At 41.9% G+C, this 7,821-nt stretch overlaps 1 long non-coding RNA gene across 21 annotated transcripts in view; it reads left to right on the plus strand.

The window, feature by feature from the left end:
* LOC128109141 (uncharacterized) overlaps positions 1-7,821 on the plus strand; it is an 86,976-nt gene that overhangs the window by 13,074 nt on the left and 66,081 nt on the right. For 18 of the 21 annotated variants that reach the window (XR_008217696.1, XR_008217695.1, XR_008217717.1 and 15 more), the window contains 2 exons: positions 6,814-7,187; positions 7,646-7,815. This is a non-coding gene — a long non-coding RNA (uncharacterized LOC128109141). Of the gene's footprint in view, positions 1-6,813; positions 7,235-7,645; positions 7,816-7,821 lie in introns of all 21 variants that reach the window. The other 3 variants (XR_008217707.1, XR_008217693.1, XR_008217716.1) reach the window with 3 other exon arrangements.

The raw sequence follows: 7,821 nt of genomic DNA on the forward strand, positions 1-7,821 counted from the left end.
CTCTCTGCTTCCTGTGTGCCATCCAGTGAACAGCTCCCATTCTAGTCAGCGATGATGTGGTTGCTCTCACTCTTACGCCCATGATGCTTTACCTGGGCACATGGGGTTAGGAGACTGTGGACTGAAGCCACTGAAACTGTGAGCCAAAATATATCTTTCCTTCCTTCCTTAAGTTGTTTATGTCAGAGATTTTGGTCATGGAATTAACAAGCCAGTTAATATACCCCCAAACAAAGCTTTCGTATATCAGCCAAATAATGTAGCTGGAGCACCCTTTAACATTAAATGGCTTATATCTGAAAGTCATAAACAATACAGTTTTGATTTTCACAAGTTTTAAAGCAACAGTAAAAGCAGTAAACCATCTCCTCACCTCCACCAAACAAAATGCTGTAGTAAAGCAGTTATATAAGCTAAAAGTAGAGTTGTTCTGATTGAATATGTGTATGTGTGAATGTGGGGGGTGTCTGCTTTTTCTTTGCATAAGACCTTGGGGCCTGTTGAAGATGATTTGAAAATCTCTTGCCCAGTTGATAAGGCAATGTACCGGGAAAGAGGAAACTTGAGTTTTGCTTCTGTTGTGAGACTAGAGTAAACTACTTCCATTTTTTGAGTCTTCTGCCCTCACTTCTTGCTTAGATACATGGTTATCTTACCTCAAAGGTTTGCTTTCAGGATGAAATGCTACTGAAATGTTTGTACCCCTCCCAAAAAACAACACGTGCAAGAATGCGGGGCACTTGAATAATATGACCCTTTTCAGGGAAAGTATAGTTGGAAAGAACTAGCATTGCAATTCAGTGGTTAAAAAAATTTCAAGGAGCTACAGTGTTTAGTACTTAAAAAATTATATAGCAAACACTAATTCATTTTATGTAATGGATTTGGTATGGATCATACAATGATAAATACATTTTGATTCCGAGTTTCAAATGCAAATTTCTGTGTGAGAGGCACAGGCAAAACAGCATATATAATCTTACAACTGCATATATAGAGCTATGTATAGAGCATTATTGGTGAGTCTAAATCTATCTGCATGTCGGGCTTGAGAGTACTTCACAGAAAACATGATTTCTGGCTGAGGCTTGACAGATTAAAACAAGTCCCTGAGGTGGCACAAGTCAAGGCAAGTGTTTGAACACTAGGGAATCGCATGTGCAAAAGCATGACTTGTGAGGCAGGATCTGTTGTCTGTGGCTGGGTTCACCATGATTAAACGGAGAATACATTTTGGAGACAGGAGTGGTAGAAGAGAGGAGAAGAACTGGTGGGGACCAGAGGGAGAATCCGGTATAGGCCATTTGTGGAACGTGGACTTTTCCCTGAGGTGTGGAGGAAGCGGTTGATGGATTGAAACCTCGGATGTATGAGAAAGAGACTGTTTATGAGACAGTTGACAATAGTGGGGGAGGTAGGAAAGCCTTAGACTCGGTGGCTGAAGAAACTAAAGTCAGGGAGGATGGGGACGGGGGGACTATTGGAAGAGTGGAGTGTTCGGTAGGATTTGGTGATTGATGGGTTTGAGGGCTGTGAAAGAAAGTGTTAGAGATATTTGACTCCAAAGTGTCTGGCATGAGTGACTGAGTAGGTAGAAGTCCCCCTTGTCAGGGTTGGGAGGATTGGACAAGAAGTAAAGCAAAGTTGGAAGAAGATTGTGAGTTCTTCAGTTCTGGGAAGGTTGACTTGGGGATATTTGTGCAATGGAGTTAGTAATTAAGAACCATTAAGCATATTGTTTGTCCTAGCCATGGAAATGGTTGTAAACACCAGAGCTTTAGTATGCAGTGAAGGGCTGTGAACTCAGGAAGGAATTGAATGTCTGAAGAATAAGAACACAGGGGGCTGGGGAGATGGCTCAATATGGAATACCACTTGCTACATGCATAGGAGGACCTGAGTTAAAAATCCCCAACAACCGTGTTAAAAATCCAAGAAGGAGCTAAGTGGTGGTGGCACACGCCTTTAATTCCACCACTTGGGAGGCAAAGCAGGCCGATCTCTGTGAGTTTGAGGCTTGCCTGGTATACAGAGCAAGTTCCAGGCCAGCCAGTATTACTCAGAGTAACCCTGTGTCGAAAAACAAAACAAAACAAACAAATCCAAGAATGGCTGGCTATAAATGCCTGTAAGCCCAGCATTTGTGGGCCTGAGACAGGCAGATCTTGGGAGCTGCAGGGCAGCCTGCCTAGCCAAAACAGTGGGCTCTCAGTTCAGCGAGAGACCTGGTGCCAAGGAAATAAGGCAGAGAGTGATAAAGGAAGACACTTGGTGTCCCCTGACTTCTGCACGCACTCATATAGGTGCACACACCTGAATAGTCATGAATATGCACTACACACACACACACACACACACACACACACACACACACACACACACACACACACACAACTAAAAAATGGTCAGAGAAGCAAGAGAAGAAATTGGAGAATGAGAGCCATGGGAGAAAAGATGTGGCAAAGCGGATGTGGCCGCTCTGACAAATGTTAGGGTGAAGCATGACAGATTAGAAAAGTTTTGACTTAATACAGCAGTTATGAAGGTAGTCTAAGGAATATGGAAAGAACATTTAAAGAATGAGTAGGAGGAAGAAGCAAGAGATTACAACGTAATAAGGGGTGATTGGTGAGGTGGGGATGTGGGAATCATAGTAAAGGCATTCATTTTAAGGAACTTAATGGTAACTGGAAATGGGGCGCTAGAATAATACCTACAGAGAAATCCAAGGCCAAATGGATAGTAGTTTCTATTCTTAAATCTGAGAGAGATTCATTCTCATCTTCCCCATTTCTCTGTTGTTTGACTTTGGCAGCATGATGTGGTCTAGAAATGTGTTGAACCGAATTCATCCCTCTCCTGTGACATAGGCAGCCTATTAACTGCAGGTTGTAGATGCCTGTAACCAAGCAAAGCATGAAAAAACTGACTAAGTCTCAGAGATATTCAGCAATTTCTCATGGATAATTTTTAAAGCATGCTATATCTTAGTAGGTGTCTAGTGCCACTGAAAAGACTACAAATATAAAAGAGAAGTGATTTTAGCCTGGCCTTTTTTGTGAGTGTGAATTTAGAGAGAAGCCCACTCTTATTTTGGAAATTAGAAGTTTTAAACAATTCAAGTGTTAGATATTTGATCGGTGTAGAAGACAGACTTTTAGGCAATAGCTATTTTTTATTGAGCAATTTACTGTGTGCCAAATTCTGAGTTAAATACCTGCATTGTTCAATTCCCACAGCAACACTATGAGGTAGTTACTATTCTCTTCAATTAACATATGTGAGAACTGAAGTACAAAATAGTTCAGTAATTTGGTCAAGGTCAGATAGGTACTGTGTTCTGGATTTCTTCAAGAGTTCGAACTTGTAGAAGAGGAAACTGAGGCTGAGGGAATTGTCATTCAAATCTAGGCTTTGTCTGGTACTAACACCACACTGACTTAAACATCAAACTGTCATGAATGGAATAGAGAATTTGCTTGTATTTTTCCAGATTCATTCTGTAAGACAAAAATGGTTCCTGGATTTAGGTGATGGTACGAATTTCCCCTTATTACAGGAAATGAATAGTGAGATCTGTTTGCATATAACATACGACACAGTATAACACAGCAGGCCATTTGTATAAAACTTTACAGTGAAAACAGAGGGCACAAAAAGAGCTACTCGGAGTGGTGATAGTTGAGTTCCCATGGGACTTCTTCAGGTGACTTCATATGAGCAGACTTTCCATGCCTTCCGTGGGGAGGACTCTTTGTGAGGGTGAATTGGCTCAGAGGCCATTCTTCCCTAGGCTTACAATCTGCTAACAAGCTGTCTGACTAATAAGCCATCAGCCCATATTTGTAGACTAGAAGGATTATTCTAGCTGGAGACTGTGGTAGAGCAGAGTGTGAGGCTGGGAGGAACGTATTAATTGCTTTCCCTTCAGAGATGACTGTCTCTTCAACAGAAACAACATGTAGAACAGGGGGGAAGCAGATGGTTGTGCTCCCTAAATTCCCACTACTGTACTCACTTGTCACTGACAGTGTTTATCTAGTGATTGGGCTTTTAATTACAGCTTGATCCCAGTCTTAATATGTGGTGTATTATTAATGTTTAATAAGAACATTATAATTCGTTTTTCAGTGATTCAACCTACAAGGTTTTAGTGTCTTAATTTTGTTTCTGTTATAGCTGGGGACTGCATTGTGTGTACATAGCTATATGAACTCTGATTTTGTAGGACTTCTTCCAGATCTCTTTTTCTGTGTTTAATAAATTAATGGAAAGGGAATGAACAGAAACATATGATATAGCAAGTGGGAAGATAGGCTTTTATTCTAATCACACATATTATGTATTACGAGGTAATAGTGGGTACCAATAGCTGTGCAGGCTAACAAGTTATATAAAATGCATCTCTTGCCCTCCAAAAGCTTATTTTTCCATTGAACCAGTGAGTGGGACCTTGCTCCTAACGCCTGGGTGGTTCCTGAACTTGATTGGTTAGTGTTCCTGACAGTGTAACCTAACAAGATTAATCCCAGCATGGTGAAGTACAAATTCTGAGATTTTGGTAGACAGAAATCATGAAATAAGTCTAATAATGCCAATACTGATATAGACAATCAAGATTGGTTGGAGAACACATAAAAAATTCAAAAGATGTAATACATTCTGGATAGAGTTGAGGGAGGCATTTGCATGGCTCACCAAAAAGAAAAAGTAATTTTAAATCAGTCTAACACTTTAAACAGAAGGGTGCCTGTTTTTTTTGTTGATTGTTTTTTTTGTTTTGTTTTTTTTTGAGACAGGGTTTCTCTGTGTAGCTTTGAAGCCTTTCCTGGAACTCACTCCGTATGTCAGGCTGGCCTTGAACTCACAGAGATCCGCCTGCCTCTGCCTCCTGAGTGCTGGGATTAAAGGCGTGCGCCACTGCTGCCTGGCCTGTTCTTTTCCAATAGGAGGGAAAATGCTTATGGGAAAGATAAAGGGGTACACTTTATTCAGTCTGTTTCTTCCACTTAGCTCCATTTTGCTTGGCCTGTGAATTTGGAGACAGCAAAAGGACCAACTAATAGATTAAAGGGCAAGAAGAGGCTGAACCACTGGTATTCCACAAGGCAGAACAAGCTGGAAGGAGATGGAGGCACCAATAGCCTTAACAATTGAATAAATAAAGCCTTTCTTTTCGAAGAATACATTTATGAAATAGTTATCCACTATTAAATATTAACAAAGAATTAATGAAAATATCCCGAACACTTTATCTTCATAGGAAGCCCCAGCTCCCCATTTAAAAATGCTGTTTAAATCTCAGAATTACATCAGATGTGATTCAGGCAGAAATTAGTATTGGTCTCTGAGGGGTAAGTACTACAAGAGAACTGATAAGTGGACATGACCTCCAAGTGAGACTCTTCTGTCACCTTTTTCCAATTCATTGGTAAGAAGGAACCAAATTTAACAACTTTGTGATTGAATAGATTGCTAAATGTCAAACCCCTTCAGTGAGACCTAGCATTTCTCTAGTCCCTGTGAGTATGTGGAAAGAGTAAAGAAAATGAAAGCCATTTGCCCTGGATCTGATGTTGGCATTATGCAAATACTTCCTCTGCCTAGGGACTCCAGTGAGAAGGATCGTACCTTCCACCTGGCATTGGCTCTGAGTGGCTTTGTGAATTCCTTTGGTCTATTATGTTGGTTGGTACTTTGGCTTCTTCGGCACCCAGCACCAGCTGATGCCCTGCTCTGAGTCCCAGTTGGACAGCCTTTATTGCTCAGTACTGTAGCTGTCTCCAGGGCATTGTTCCTGAGACTTCCAACAGGGCAGATTTGTGTAGTTGGCCCATCTGGACAAGATCTGTAACAAGTAGAGCTCTGTGTAGTAAGCTCATCTCCATAGTCCACCCCCACCACCCCCGCCTCCGGGCTGCAGCAGCCTGACACCCCAGCCCCATCAGGGACAGTGTCAAAGAGATGCTCTCTGCTCCTTTCAAAGGGGTATTGCTTGGGGCCTCTCATTGATTGGCACTACCTGGGCAGAAATGGGAACATAGGCACTCTCTTCCCTTTTCAACTTAATCCCTTCCTATAAACCAGTTTTAAAATTTTGATTCTTGGTATGAGAGTGTTAATGTGACCAATAAAAGTAATTTCTAGATCTGAATATGGTAGTATACACTGTTAATCCTAACACCAGGGAGGCTGAGATAGGAGGATTATGAGTTCAAGGCTAGCTTGGACTGCAGGTAAGTTCCAGGATACCTTAAGATATACAGAAAGACCTTATCTCAAAAAAAAGAAAGAAAGAAAGAAAGAAAGAAAGAAAGAAAGAAAGAAAGGAAGGAAGGAAGAAAGAAAGAAAGAAAGAAAGAAAGAAAGAAAGAAAGAAAGAAAGAAAGAAAGAAAAGAAAAGAAAAAGAAAAAAATCTAGGCTAGCTTCCTTGGTCATTCCAAAGTACTGTCTTCAAAATGAAGGGAGACCAAAGGGTATCTCAATGAATAAGACAAATTCAGTATGGAAATGGAGAAAGAAGGCTGATCTTGTCCTTGTACTATAGAATTTACATTGACCATTGACTTAATTGACTTTGGATTAGGAATACTTGTGGGGTGAAGTAATGAGGCAGAGATGAAATAGAGAAGAGGGGGAGATGGGAAGAGAAAGGAGGAGGAGGAAAGTTGGAAGGGAGGGAAGAGAGCTCAGGTTCCGTAGTTCATTATTATTGTGGCTCCAGGGAAAAGGCCATCCGTCACATTGCAGAGGTTACTTGTTTGGGTGTTCCCACTGCTATCTTCACATTTGTATCTTTCTGTGTTCTTCAGAGTCAGATCACTTCAAAGAACTCCCTGTACCAGGCCCATGCGTCCCTGTGACACAGAGTGACACACCAACCCGCTCTGTTCTGACCTTTCTTCTACCCTTACCTGAATCCTGTGGAAGAAGATAGGGAAGCACAAAGGGGGAAAGAAACAACCCCAAATATGGCTCTAACTCGTGCAACTACTACCTGAGGTAGGTTGAGTTCTCGAAATATCTAGAAAGGCACACCCACTACATGCCCATTTCCTCCTCAGGAACTTTGAAGCCTGCATCATCCAGGACAAAGTGGCATGGCACCAGTATTTGCTTGCCAAGGAGAAAGTCAGAAGGTCCTGGAAAAGAAAGAGACTTTGGAGAAAAAGAAGAAAGAAAACCAGTAACAGTCTCTCTAAAGATTGTCTCTGTCCTCCACTCTTCTTAGGTGTTAGTACCTTTCATCTCCCTTTCCTAGATCATCAAATCCATTTCTTAAGGAATGAGCCTCCCCCTACTCTTTTCCTACCCAGCAGCATAACAAAACCAGTGGCCATGCAAATTGATTAAGGACTAGAACCAAGGTATCTGGAACTAGAAAGTTTAAGTAGATCTGGGAGGGTAGACTTTCTGAGAGTCCTAGGTTCTTGCCTCGGTTCTGAAAACGGTAGCTTTTCTCGAAGTGGACCTCTCTCGCTCTGTTGGGCCATGTAACAGTGCTCTAGCCCAGCGCGGCCTATGACTGCCACATCCCTGTGAAGTGGGGAACCTGTGCCTTTGTCTTTCTGTCAGTAAGGGCATCTGACTAGTCATTCAGGGCAGGGTTTGTGGACTGAAAGGACTCCATATTTGTGCTTGCAGTGGGAGAGAGAGAAGTGCCAAATAAAGGGCAGGCTCTGAATGGAAGTGGACAAGATGAAGATGACAAGCCGAGAATCCAGGAGTCTAAATATTCTTCACAGAGGACCCCCAGCAATGACAGAAAGTCGTTCTGGCCTCGGGCCCATGGATGAACGATGAGAAATGGCAGAGTAAGC

The sequence above is a fragment of the Peromyscus californicus genome, unplaced genomic scaffold (genome assembly GCF_007827085.1).
Source record: "Peromyscus californicus insignis strain IS unplaced genomic scaffold, ASM782708v3 Scaffold_10__1_contigs__length_136768540, whole genome shotgun sequence".
In the NCBI taxonomy this organism is placed as follows: Eukaryota; Metazoa; Chordata; class Mammalia; order Rodentia; family Cricetidae; genus Peromyscus; species Peromyscus californicus.